This window comes from Eretmochelys imbricata, chromosome 3 (genome assembly GCF_965152235.1).
Source record: "Eretmochelys imbricata isolate rEreImb1 chromosome 3, rEreImb1.hap1, whole genome shotgun sequence".
Taxonomy (NCBI): Eukaryota; Metazoa; Chordata; order Testudines; family Cheloniidae; genus Eretmochelys; species Eretmochelys imbricata.
Window position 1 is genome coordinate 18,593,228 of NC_135574.1, and position 14,060 is coordinate 18,607,287.

Genomic DNA, 14,060 nt, shown 5'->3' on the forward strand with positions numbered 1-14,060 from the left:
CAGGCCCCTAAGGCCAGGTCGACACTCAAAAGTTACGATGACCCAGCTACGTTGCTCAGGGGCGTGAAAAATCAACACACCCTGAGCGATGTTGTTAAGCTGAGCTAACTCCCAATGTAGACAGTGCTAAATTGGTGGAAGAATTCTTCTGTTGACCTAGCTACTGCCTCTTGGGGAGGTGGATTAACTAGGCCAATGGGAGAAACCCCTCCCATCAATGTAGTGAGTATCTACATGAAAACATTACAGCAGCCCAGCAGCTGTGCTTCTGTAGCATTTCAAGTGTAGCCAAACCCTTAGTCTGGGCTGCATTACAACACCTATCTCTGCTTGGGATTCACAGACCCAACCACTCTCCTCGAGTCAGGCAACTAAGCTGGGTCAGCCCTTTCTCAAGGAGAACATGGTGGTGGTGCTGCCTAAGTTTCTGCCAGGGGGCATGTGCAAAGCCACTGTAAGACCTGGAATCACTGAGCTGCTCAGAGCCTAACTCACACTTAAGCCCTGCTGTTGTTCCTCTGCTTCGCTTGCCTAAGGGGCCTGATTTCGTAGGTGTGCACAGTACACCTGCACAAGAAAAGGAGGAGATGGTGGCGGTTGTCCCCCATGCCCAATAGCCTGGTGGTTAGAGCACTCATCTGGGATGTGGGTAACCTAAGTTCAAATCCCTGCTTTGCCTGATTTGGAGCAGGGATGTGAACCCAGGTCCTTTCACCAACCCAGATGATTGCCCAAATCACTTGGTATAAGGATAGGCAGCACCACCAACTCCTCCTCTGCCTGGATGAGGTTCCATACACAAGCTAGGCGCAAGCTAGGTGTCAAGCTGTTTGACAGTGTGAGGCCTGAGGCATGTTTATGCATGCCCACCAGCAAAAACTGGGGGTACCGAGGGGACTCTACCAGTGGAAACCTGGGCGCCTACAGAGTTAGGTGGAAGCTGAGCATGCTACTGGTGCCTATATGTTGGATTTAGGGCTAGCTTAACAAGGGGACCTTAAGCAGTTGTGTCTAATTGTAGTCCAGAACTTTAAGGCAGGTGAACGGAAAGCGGTGTGTTCATCACTCCCTCTTCCTAAGGGCAACAATATTGCTCTTCCCCTCCCAGGCCCTCAGTTGTAAAAACAACATTAACCGAGGCTAATGCATGAAGAAAGGAATAATCACAATAATTAGGATGCAGGCTTGTTGTTTGGTGCCATTAACACTAAGTGATTACATGCTGTCAGAACCTGAAGAGAAAGACAGCTCCAAGCAGAAGAACTTTGCAGTGAAAGCAACAAGCCCTACGCCTGCTTCTGAGGGCAGCAGCTGTAGTGAGCTGAGCGTATAGCCCAGGTCGAAGAACAACTGAGCTTGGAGGAGTCACTGTAATGCCAAAGGGCTACAAGTAATTTTTTCATAACTGAGGTATTTTTTCTATCGTCAAGTGAAATACTTTCCACAACTCTTGCTTGGAAATCGGACAGGGTTGTGGATGGCTGTGCGCTAGACTGGCTCCAACCTCTCCTCTCCGGTCCTGAGGCAAGTGGTTTTATTTAAAACTGCCCATAAGAACATACAAGAACAATCAGCCATACTGGGTCAGACCAATGGGCCAAAGGGTATGTCTACAATGCAATTAAATACCTGCGCCTGGCCCATGTCAGCTGCCTCAGGCTCTCAGGGATCAGCTGTACAGTTGCCATGTAGGTATTTGGGCTTGGGCTGGAGTCCGAATGTCTACTCCACAATTTTGCAGCCCGACAGCCTGAGCCCCGGGAGCCCAAGTCAGCTGACATGGGCCAGCCACGGATGTTTAATTGCAGTGTGGAGATACCCTACGTGTACAGGCTTCAGGGAGGCACCTAGTTTTGCTAGTGATTCGCAACTGTGAACAATCTTCGGAGTTAGGCACCTAATGTGTTTTTTGCAAGAAGCCAGGGGACATTCCCTCATAATCTTTACCCCAGGGGTTAAGGGGCTCAACTGGATGTGGGACACCCCCCCAGTTCAAGTCTTCCCACACCAGATACGGAGAAGGGGGTTGACCAGTAATTTACCATTTCGCAGGTGAGTGCCCTAAATATTGAGCTATGGGACATTTTGATCTGGGGCTCCCGCCCTCTCTCCTGTTGAAGCTGTGCCATTGTGGAGCAGGGAGACTGGCCCTTGGATGAGTGCTCTATTCTCCCGGTTCCAGCATCAGTCTCACTCTGAGTATATAGCCACCGTGGAACAGCTTCAATAAGAGCGACTGAGGGATCTCCACACCCTTGTAGCCCAGTGGGTTAGGGCATGTACCTGACAGGTCACAGATCGCTGTTCAAATTACTTCTCTGGCAGAGGGGGAACTTGAACTAGGGGCTCTCCCACTTCCAGGTAAGTACCCAAGCCTGTAGGCTAGAAGTTAGGAGGGAACTTTTCCCCCAGAGCTGTTTTGTTATGCAGCCTCTGAGCACACCAACTGGATCAGGCCCTGCAGGTGACTTGGGCCGCTAAATGCCTATATTCCCTTGGCTTGTGAATCGCTCTAGGGCTTAGGTGGCAGCTAGGCATCTGGATGCTAGAGAAAGGCAGCAATGCACACACCCAGAGGCAGAAACTTAGGTACCCAGAGAACTGGGTAACTGCAAGAACTTAGGCACCCAGTGAGTTTAGGCATCTACAGAGTTTGGCAATTTTGTGAAATCACAGCAAAGCCTAACACTGGGACTTAGGCGCCAAAGTACTTCTATAAATCCAGGCCTTAGCCTTTCTTTTACTCTTTACTCACCCGCAGGACAACAGCAATACTTACCTACTTTTCTGCAGAGGCTCTTTGTGCACTTTACAGAAATGCTATGTACGACTGATGCATTAGGACTCCATCTCTGTTTTTTAAATAAGTGTGTGAACTTGTGTGCACTGCATGAGCCATCTTGGTTTTTTTGCTCTACTGCTTCTGTGAACAATTGTCTGATTCCACCTATAATAATTCTCATCTCTTAGAGATCACATGCTTATGTTACAGCCAATGATCATTAAGAAAATATAGGAAGTGTATAATGTTTATGACAGGAAATGAATATCTTATCCAAGTGCAGCCTCAGAGGGGTGGAATTTAGGCTCTGATTCAAGAACGTATTTAATGGTGCGCTTAAGTCTCTCTATTCAGTAAAGCAGGTAAGCATGTGGTGGGTGCTTTCCATAATCAGGGCCCTCGTCTGGCAGAATATCAATTACCTAAATTGAAATTTGGCTATGACATTGGGTTTTTAACATCCACATTCTCACAAAGACATCTAGGGGGCCTTTCACATCTCATCCAAAAAAGAGGAACACTGGCAGCACCGTTGCTTCTTGATGAAGCACTGTGTCAATAGTAACTCAGAGGGAAGAATCCCACCTCCTGAATCATCAGCATCACTGTGCGCAGCAGCTCGGTCTGGTGTTCCTTACAGATCTCCCATTCAAGAACTCATTTAGTCCAAGCTTTCTTAGCTTGCGAGGGTTACAAAAGACAGCAGCACAAGATGGTATGGCTACAGGCTACTATAAATTGAGAGACTTACAAAATTCCCTATATAAACTGGCCATAAAACATTCATTCTTGGCTGGAAATTCACAACATTTGGGAAAAAAAGCTTTCTAGTTGTTTTTGAGGTTATAAAAAGACATTTTTAAATGGCGGAATTGGTTTGTCCTTGTACTGAACATTTCAGAACTGTTTTTGGTATGTGGAGCTACTGAGAATGGGCACAGATCCACACACACTAATTTAATTGGAACAGATCCAAAAAGACAATTAAAGACTAGCAGGTAAATATACATAGAATTTCTTTGAAAAAAACTTCCTCTTTCACATATTTACAAGTAAGAAATTAATCCACAAATAATTAGGTTTTGGGAAAGTGACTAAAAAGCAAGAGCAACAGACGGATGTTCACAAACTGGGCTAATACTTGGATGAGGCATCTCTAAGGAACACCCACTTGGAGGTTAGAGTTTAATGGATGCTAATCTCCACAGGGCTCTCTCTCTCTGAATTTGGTAGCTGTGCTAACAACCTCTGCCCATGTTTACAAAAAGTTTTGAAGCCAGGATGCTATGTTTTAGAAGGCTCAAGATTCAATGCTCACATTTTCCATAGGTTTTGCTAGGTGTCCCTGTGCTGCTGTCTATCTTTCGAATTAGATAGAAAATCAAGGTCCAGACCACTCATGGTCATTAAAGATGTGCTAACACTTTTTGTAGTCGCATTATTAGTGCTGGTGCCCTGGCCACATCCTAATTATATTCTACCTAACTATATTTCCCCAGTGTTTTCAGTTGGATAGTGTTCCTAAACTGTTGTGTAGTGTTGCTGTGTGCTGCTGAACAGCTGCCACACTCCAACCCAGAGGTGGCTGCATTTTAGTAGTAGCCAAAGCGCTCTCTGTGCATTATTTGTATATCAGTTATGCTTTAATGCGCAGTGAGATTTTTCAGGACATAAACTGCTATATAAACGAAAGATCATTCTTATTAGTGTAAGCAGAATCAGGATGAGCTCTACCCTGACATCTAGTGGTGAGTCATGGTGGGTTGTGGAAAAGAACTTCAGGGGCTGATCTCATTTGCATAGACACACCCTCCCTGCCTAGATGGTCACTTTGGCTGCTGTAGGAGCCCTAGTTTCTCTGTTATTGGGGCAGGAATAAACTATTATCCTGATTATGTGAATCAAGGACAGTGGAACTGTACTTGGCCTTTTGTTATGATGGAGGGACTCACCATCAACTAAGCAGCACTTGCTAGGCAAGGGTCATGGGTTCCAAAACCCATTGAATGGAGAGAGGCTAGGGTCAGGTATTAATACTGGGTGGCATGGGTTCTCTAGTAAGGGCTTTGCATGCTAATTGTATGTTCTTCTCTTGCCACTGTAAAATATCAGAGCTAATTTTGATTCTATTAGGAGTCTACTTACAGGCTGCTGAGCTGAATTCACTTTGGGCTAATGGTGCACCAGTACTGAGGCTCCCCTACTACAAGCTGAAATCACAAAAGAGCTAAACTTAGTAAGAGCTGAAATCACTGAGTGTTGTGTTAAGTAGTGGGGGAGTCTAATGATATATGGTAGAGCAGTTTGTCGGATGCCTGGAGTAACTCATGGGGGTAGCTGGCAGAGCGGAGCCTCATGGAGAGGTGGGGCAATCAGCTTTGGACCATGTAAGGTGCCCCTGAAATCCCCCCCCCCCCAATCTCCACCCAGGTTGGGAGGTAAAACTCTGCAGATAAACTCTGACCAGGGACAGAGACTTTGGGGTCCTTGGACTTTTGGATGATTTTGGGTTGCTGGACTCAAGAACCAAAGGGAAAAGACATGCCCCAATTTGCTTGGGATGGGTTTTTGCTCATGGGTTGTGTTATGAATCCTGTTGGTGGTGTTTCCCCAACATAATGCCACATTGTTTCTCTCTGTTATTAAAAGGCTTTTTGCTATACTCAGACTCTGTGCTTGCGAGAGGGGAAGTATTGCCTCTTAGAGGTGCCCAGCGGGGGTGGTATATATTTGTCGCAGGTCACTGTGTGGGGGTTCGAGCTGGTTTTGCATTGTGTTATTGGAATGGAACCCCTAGATACTGAACCCGGCCCTTCTTGCTGCCAACTCTGATGGGCAGAAGGGTTACATTAGTCTGTTGCTGTGATTTTAATCAGCTGTCCACTGTCCCAAGTCCCAACCACACATTTCCTTCCAGATCTGCTAAAAGACCTGGGCTTTCCCTCTCTACCAGTTTTCTCCCAGCTGTAGAAAAACTGACCCTGTATGCTGAAAGGCCAGCTTTTAAATTTGTGGACTTGAGAAGTAGGCAACTATTAAGAAATCGTACTCCATAAACACAGCCACCTGGGAGTTTCTCTCCAAACAAGCTGTGCTCTAACCCATTTCAGTGTCTGAAGTTGATCCTAAATTTGTAACAGGAAATGAATAGCCTGGGCCAGTGCCACAAGGTAGCAGGCCCACTAGTTGAGCAGTGAAGTTATGCTTCACTGACCAAGAACCAGAATTTATTTAAAAGGTGGAAAAAAAAAACCCAACCCCACCATGTTTGTGTTGTGCTGTTCAGCCTGAATCTAAGTTTTATTAAGGGTTCCCATTCGGCAGAGCCATATAACAAACCTTACTGGCTAAGAGTTGGAGAAGGAGGCCGAAACTGCTTTTCTGTGCCTGTTGGGAATTGCTGGTACTAAAATAGCTTCTCTGGAATCATTGCTGGCCCCACCCTGCTGCTGCTGTTACCCTGTGGAGAATCTCTGTAACAGCTCTATTTGCATGCAGCCTGAATTCTAAGTAAGCAGGAATATGGAATTTTTAATCCATACATAGAAACACATTCTGTATTCTTTTTGCTTGGAGAAAAATAAACCCTTGAAGGGTGAACTGGAAAGGGAGGACTTCTGAGCAATATGGAGCGAGGTGGTTTTTTTCCCTCCCACTCTTTGGCAGTGTGGAGGGAGGTGGCCATCAGGACAGTGCAAAGAGCAATAATCACAGCTCCCAGCCCATGTCTGTTGCTGTCATCTGTGACTGCAGCAGAGCGTGTGATTAGTGGGCCTCCAAATATCCAGCACTACAAATATAGGATGAAAATGTGACCATGATCATGTGGCTAAACACATATTTTCATGCTGTTTGGGAAACTCTTAAAGATTCAGTTCACCCTAAACATACAGTAGGAGATTTTCAATAGGCACAAAGGCCCCTTATGTGTCTAACTCCCATTGACTTTCAAAGCAAGCTTGGTACATAACTGCCTTTTGTGCCATTATAATCTTGCCTTAGGTCAATACCAAAAGTCCCCTTGTCTACAATGGGATTAGGTTTTGTCCCAAAGGCATTCTGAAATTGATATGCCTTTTGCTCATGATTTGGGGACCTGAACAATTTTAAATTTTCATTAAAAAAAATTTAAAATTGACCTTTACATTTTTTCACAAGTCACCCCTCCCATGTTATACACAATCACACTAGCTAGTTATGAAAGTGATAAGAACGGTCTGCTTAAAATATAAAAATGAGGTGCACAAACTTTTCCCAACAAACCAGGTTTTGTGTGAACCTGATTGAGAGAGGATCATTAACATATGGTGTGGCAGAGCTCAGACCTTGTCCCCATGGGTCCCACGCTTTCAGGCGGTTTACGCTAGCTTCAGAGGCTCACTGCAACCTTCCATGTAGCCCTTCTCTCTCTAGGGCCAGGGATACAGTCTGCTGAGCCCTTTTCAACATAAGCCAGCAATGGAGGTTGGTGAGAGAGTTCCCAAAGTCTCTTTTGCTCCTACAGCCTCATGCTAAAACAGTTTAGCCTCCTGTCCTGACAGGGGCCTGTTTTCCCCTCCCAGAAGATGTTTCTGTAGAAATGGGTTGGGGAAGCCAGGCCCACCCTCTACTCTGGGTTCCAGACCAGGGACCCTCATGGTAGCAGCTATTAGGAGCCAACCTTTTACTGCCAGAGTTGCTACATTTCCCTGGGCCACTTCCCCACAGCTCTCCTGCTTCTCCCTTAGCAATGACTTAAGAATATCATCATTAACCAGCCCTTCAGCCACACTTCCTCACTCCTAACTCTCTTCTGCCTGACTGGAGTGAGCCCTTTTATATTATCAGAGGGGCCTTACTTAGAGTCAGGTGGTCACATTAGCTTAATGGCCTCAACTGACTCTTTGCAGGTTAATTGGAGTCAGGTGTTCTCATTAGCCTAGAACAGCCCCTGCTCTGGTCAGTCAAGGAACAGAAAACTGTTCATCCAGAGGCCAGTAGACCCACCTTTGGCTCCTCTGCTGAACCCAACTGGCCTGGAGAGAGGAGGGAGGCTGCTGCTGGGCCTTGGGTTCTTGCTGCCACTGCTCCAGCTGCTCCCCTGGCTGGGCCACCCCCCCCCCTTCTCTGCTATCTGGTTGCTGGATAGCTGCTAGACTCCCCCCCGGCCCCTCCCCCTTGGGTGCTGCTACTGCTCCAACTACAGCCCCTTGGTGGTGGGGGCTGCTGGCCCACTCCCCAGACGGGGGGGGAGTGAGGGACCCCTATCCCAGCCGTTGCTATTGCTGCTGTGGACACCACCACCACCTGTGAGGGGTCCTCTCTGCCTTCCTGGCCACCGGGCTGCTGCCTGGGAGCTGCTGGACCCCGAAGGAGGAGGGGACAAGGCCATCTGCTGCTGGGGGACCGCACGGGGACTCTGCAGCCCACTGTGGAGGGGGCCATAAGGCTGTGTAACTTTTGAACTGTGCTCTTGTGGTGGGGGTTTTGACTGTGTTTGTGGGGACACAGGAGGTGTGGCGGGGATCCTGCCCCCCCATCCATCTGTGTGGCCCCCCCAACCTCTCCCACCACCGTTGTTGCTGCCCCCTCCACCACCCCCAGTGGACACTTACCATCTGCCTCAAGCTCCTGCCTCTGGGACTCCGCTGCTTGCTTGGCTTGCCGTGCCCTTTCACCACCTTTGGGGCCTGCAGCAGCAGCCAGCCCGCACTGACTCTTTGCAAGCGCATGTGGGCGCTTGTAAGCCCCCCCCCGCCCCGGACTGACCCCCTTCAGCAAGCCCCCAGCTTTGTCCCTTGCTACCTGCCCCATTTTGCCCCTTGCAGCCTTTTGCCCCCCCTTTTACCCCAGAACCTCGCTAGCTTCAGTTTGTTTGCCTGCCCTGCCCTTTTCCCTCTGCAGCTTCTGTTTGTTCACCTCGCCCCAGCCTCTGAAGCTTGCCCCTTGGTTCCCTGTCCTACCTCTAGCCTGGTTCCCCCGCTCCCCAAGCAGTTCCCCTGCCCTGATTAGCCCCTTATTCAGTGCGCCCATGCCCCCTTCCATGCGCTTGTGCCCTTCCCCTGTTTGAGTTGCCCCATCTCACTTCACCCCCCGTAACGTTGTTATGACCCCCTCCCCTAGTGCAGCTAGAGGAGCCGGATTCCTATTCTGAGCCGGTGACTGTCCCCCACAAGCCCTTGATAGCCCCCCTGTCCAGCCCACCCCTTTTGGCGCCCTCCTCTCCTGCCTGCAGCCTAGCGGGAAGGAGGGGTTGACCTGCCTCCCCTTTCCTCTCCTCTCCCTGGTATTTTTCCCCTCCCTCCCTGCTCATTATAGTGGGGGACACGGCAGGTGGGGCCCCTCCAGCAGCCCCAGCGGCCTGTCCCCTGCCTGCCCCTCCATCACCCCCCCCCAAGCCTCTACCTCAACTGACGCTGCCAAACCACCTGCCACCGCCCCCACCGGGGCGCCGGCAGCGGCAGGCACCAGGGTGTCCTCCACTGCTGCCACGTCCCTCGCCCCCTCAGATTCTGGGGGAACTCCCCCAGCCGGCGGGAAGGGCCAGGGTAAGAAGAAGGGCAAGGGCGCCGCTAAAAAGACCAGGCCCTCCTCTGGGGCAGGGACTGCCCCCACTGCCGCGGCCCGCTGCTCCCTCCACCAGCTCTGCGGGTGCCCCTCCCCCGGCCCCCAGGGCGTTCACCCAGGTGGCGGCAGCCCCCGCGCCTGCCGCTATGTCATCTCTCCCGCCCACCGCCTCCGCTACCATCTATAGCGGCCGGGACCCCTTTCCCACCATGACCAGGAAGCACGGCGTCCGTTGCCTCATGGTGCCCGCTTCGCCTCATGTGGAGACCCACGTGCGGGCATTGACGAGGGTGGTGGGCCCACAGCCATTGTGGCGGCCTCCAAAATGTATGGCAAGGTCGTCGTTGTCTTAGCATCGGAGGCCGCCACCCAGGAGGTGGTGGAGAAGGGCCTGGCAAGGGTGGGGGGGGTGTTTGTCCCTCTGGAGCTGCTAGAGGACGTGGGCATCCGCCTGGTCCTGACCTCCGTCCCTCCCTTCCTTTCCAGTGCCGCCCTATTACCCGCCCTTTTGACCCTGGGGAAGCCCATTTCTGTCGTGAGCCTCTCTCACTGGGCTGCAAAGACCCCGCCCTCCATCACGTCCTCTCGTTCCGCCGGCAAGTGCAGCGTCAACTGCTGCTGGCGGCGCGTGGCGGAGAGGCGCTTGAGGGGTCATTCTTGGTTCCCTACCAGGGGGCCCATTACCGGGTGCATTATTCCATGGGGGAGGCCCGGTGCTACCTCTGCCGGGTGATGGGGCACGTCCGGAGGGACTGGCCCTTGGCCCAGCAAGGAGGGGCATCTGGGACCCCCGAGCCCCGGCAGGGCTCCGGCCCCGTCATCACAGGTGCCCCTGGCTGCCCGGTGCCCGGAGCTGCCCCTCCTCCTACTCAGTCCACCAGTGCTCCCGCTCGGGCCCAAGGGGTGCTTCCCCCAGTGCGCCCAGACGAGCGTGAGTGCCCCACCCCTGCTGCCTGCAATCCGGTGGGGCCCCTAGAAGAGGGTGCGGCAGGGATACCACCAAGCATGGGAGAGGGCCCGCCCCAGGGGGAATCTTCCATCCCTCATGCCGCCCCACTGCTGCCTCCTACAGTCCCTGAGCCATCGCCCCTGCCCCCTGACCCGACCCCTGTTAGCCGGCCCCCGGATGATGCCATGGAGGACTGGGCCCTAGTCCAGGGGAAGTGGGGCAAGCGGAAGGCTCGAGCTCTGCTTCTTTCCTCCGATGCGGAAGCCCCCCCATAAGACCAGAAAGGGGGGCACCGATGCCGAGCCCTCTGCCTTGCCCATGGGTGCGTTCCATCCACCGGTACCGGCTGGGGAAGACGTGGCAGCATGGGAGGGCAGTACTACCCCTCCATTGGCCCCCGATAGAGCCCCTCCTGCCCCGTTACCATCTGGAGCCCCTCTGAGCCCTGAAGCGAGCGTCACTTCGGGCACTGGCGGGGAGAACTCTGGGGTGGTGGAAGGAGAGCTCCCTTCCATCTATGAGGAGATCGAGGCCCTGGGTCTGACCCCGGTCACCCAGGGGGAGGATGACCCTCTGCCAGCGGGGCTCAATCTGGGTGACCTCACGCCAGCCCCCACTTCTCCATGCTCCCTCCCCATCACTGCTGCTTCTGCTCCTGCCTCCGCGGGTTCCCTGGACTCCTCCGTCTGTCCGGCCGCTGAGCCCGCTAAGGCAACCGCCGGTGCCATGTGGCTGGGACCCGAGCCCCACGGGCTGTCCCTTGTGGGCGTGGGGCAACCGACCTCCTTCCTGGGCGGGGACTCCACTGACAATGCCGTGGCTACTACGCCAGCCATGGAGCCAGAGCCCGGCATCACGGAGGGTCCCCTTCTCACCCCCCAGATTCCTGAGATTGACCGAGAGGAGCCATCTCCCAGCGGCCTGGCTACCGGGGCCCAGGATCCTGCCTTTGCCCTCTCCCTGACTCTGCTCCCGACCCCTGCCCTGCTCTTACTCTGGATCCCTGCCCTGCCCCGATGCCAACCCCGTCCCTGTCCCCTCCACCTCCCGTGATACCACTGCTGCCCCTGGGGCCGTCATCTCCTCACTCCCAGAGGGTAGCCCCCAGGGAGCGACCTCTGTATTTCCCTGTCCCGACTCACCAGGGGCTGCTATCTTTTCTCCGCCGCCCCCAATTGAGCCGGGATCTGAGGGGGGCCGCGTGGCACCAGCCCATCGGGTGCCATGTGGGGGGTCTGCCCCTTGCCTGCCCATCTCGGTGGGCCACGGGGCTGTGTCAGTGGTCTCCCCGGAGGAAAGCCGGGAGGCTAGTGACCTCGGCCCCCCCATAAGCTGCGAGAGGAGCTGCAGGAGTTCCTTGTGGACGTCCGTGGCTCCGGTAACAAGGTGCAGCTCGCTCTCCAGCGATGGGGGGGACTTCCATGAAATCCTCTGGGCTGCGAGGGCCCTCATGGGGGAGGGTAAAAGGCCTGGGGGGAAGCAGGCTGCTGCAGCCTACCAGTGGGTCCACCTCTTCCGTGACTCCTTACTCACCTACGGGGTAGGTCACGGATTGTTGCGTGGCCCGTTGGGAGCCATGAGCGTCCCTGCTGGCGAGGATCCCACTCAGCCCTCCTCATGGCACCTCTCACCATTGCAACGTTGAACACCCAGGGCTGTAGGATGGGTCTCCGCAGGTGCCAGGTGCTCTCCTTCTTTGGGAGGGGGAGTACTCTGTGGTTTTCCTGCAGGAGACCCATACGGATCCAGCCGCCAAAGACAGCTGGCGGCTGGCCTGGGGGGACAGGATCTACTTTAGCCATCTCACAGTTCGTACGGCTGGAGTGGCAACCCTGTTCTCCCCCGACCTACGGCCCAAGGTGCTGAGGGTCACCGAGACTGTGCCGGGCCGCCTGCTGCACCTCTGGGTCCATATGGAGGGGCTCGTGGTCAACCTTGTTAACGTCTATGCCCTGACATCGGCCCTGGCGCGGCTGCGTTACTTTCAGCAGGCATCTGCCTTCCTCAGCACCTTGAATCCTAGTGAGTGCCTGGTCCTGGGCAGGGACTTTAATACTACCCTCGAGGAGTGGGACCGCTCGGGGACCGAGCAGTGCCCGGCCGCTGCGGGCGTCCTCCGGGAGATTGTCGACCATCACTCTCTGGTGGACGTCTGGCTCGACCACCACCCGGACGACATTCACCTTTACCCGGGTGGAGGCTGCATCTACTTATCACGTTTCCATCTTTCACGGGCCCACTCCTCCAGCATCCGGCTGGCTCTGTTCTCCAATCATCATTTAGCCACCGTGATGGCCTCTCTCTGCACAGAGAGGCCGGGGCCGGCCTATTGGCATTTTAACAACAGCTTGTTGGAGGATGTGGGCTTTGTGGCATCCTTCCAGGAGTTCTGGCTGGCCTGGCGAGGGCAGCGGTGTGCCTTTCCCTCAGCGCGGTGGTGGTGGGACCTGGGGAAGGTGCACGCCTGGCCGTGACTACACCCGGGGTGCCAGCCGACAGAGGGATGTGGCAATAGGGCGGTTGGAACGGGAGGTCTTAGAGCTAGAGAGGCGTCTGGTCGCCAGCCCCGAGGATCCATCCCTCTGCGGGGCATGCTGGGAGAAGCAGGAGGAGCTCCGGGCCCTCGAGGACCATCGGGCCCATGGTGCCTTTGTTCGATCCCGCATCCACCTCCTTCAGGAGATGGATCGCGGCTCCTGCTTCTTCTACGCCCTGGAGAAAAAGAGGGGGGGCCAAGAAGCACGTCACCTGCCTCCTAGCAGAGGACGGCACCCCCCTCACGGATCTGGCAGAGATGTGCGAGAGGGCCAGGGCCTTCTATGCAGGCCTTTTCTCCCCGGATCCAACCGATCCTAACGCTTGCAGAGTGCTCTGGCACGAACTCCTGACGGTCAGTGTGGGCGACCGAGACCGGTAAGAGCTGCCTCTCACTCTGGCCGGGTTCTCGGAAGGCCTCTGCCGCATGCCCACCAATAAATCTCCGGGCATGGATGGGCTGACCGTGGAGTTCTACCACGTGTTCTGGGATGTCCTCAGCCCAGACCTAGTCACTGTCTGGGCTGAGTCTTTGCAGAGCGGGGTCCTCCCTCTTTCCTGCAGGTGAGCCGTGCTCGCCTTATTGCCGAAGAAGGGGGACCTCCATGATTTATGAAATTGGCATCCCTTGCTCCTCAGCACGGACTACGAGGTCATAGCGAAAGCCATCTCGCTGCAGCTAGGGTCCATGCTGGTGGACGTGATCCGCCCAGACCAGACCTACACCGTCCCGGGCCACACCATCTTCGACAACCTGTATCTGGTCTGGGACCTCTTGGAACTCGGGTGATAGGGACGGTCTGTTGTTCGCCCTCCTGTCCCTGGATCAGGAGAAGGAGTTCAACAGGGTGGACCACGGGTATCTCCTGGGCACTCTGCGAGCATTTGGCTTCGGACTCCAGTTTGTGGGTTTTCTCTGGGTGCTGTATGCCTCCGCAGAGTGTCTGGTCAGGCTCAACTGGACCCTGACCGAACCGGTCAGCTTCGGACGAGGAGTACGGCAGGGGTGCCCCCTCTCGGGCCAGCTGTATGCTCTGGTGATAGAGCCCTTCCTCTGTCTCCTCCGCAGGTTGATGGGGTTGGTGCTGCGGCTGGTCCTGTCGGCGTATGCTGATGATGTGCTCCTCGTGGTCCAGGACCCGGGCGACTTGGCGCGGGGGGAGGCTTGCCAGGCCATCTACTCGGCAGCCTCCTCCACCTGGGTCAACTGGGTCAAGAGCTCTGGCTTGGTGGTAGGGGACTGGTGGC

The 14,060-nt window shown here is 54.2% G+C and overlaps 2 protein-coding genes across 2 annotated transcripts in view; one reads left to right on the forward strand and one right to left on the reverse strand.

The window, feature by feature from the left end:
* The window catches only part of ATAD2B (ATPase family AAA domain containing 2B), a 215,152-nt gene that overhangs the window by 172,527 nt on the left and 28,565 nt on the right, over positions 1-14,060 (forward strand). The gene's annotated exons all lie outside the window — the stretch shown is intronic.
* The window catches only part of KLHL29 (kelch like family member 29), a 375,769-nt gene that overhangs the window by 4,175 nt on the left and 357,534 nt on the right, over positions 1-14,060 (reverse strand). The window lies entirely within an intron of this gene.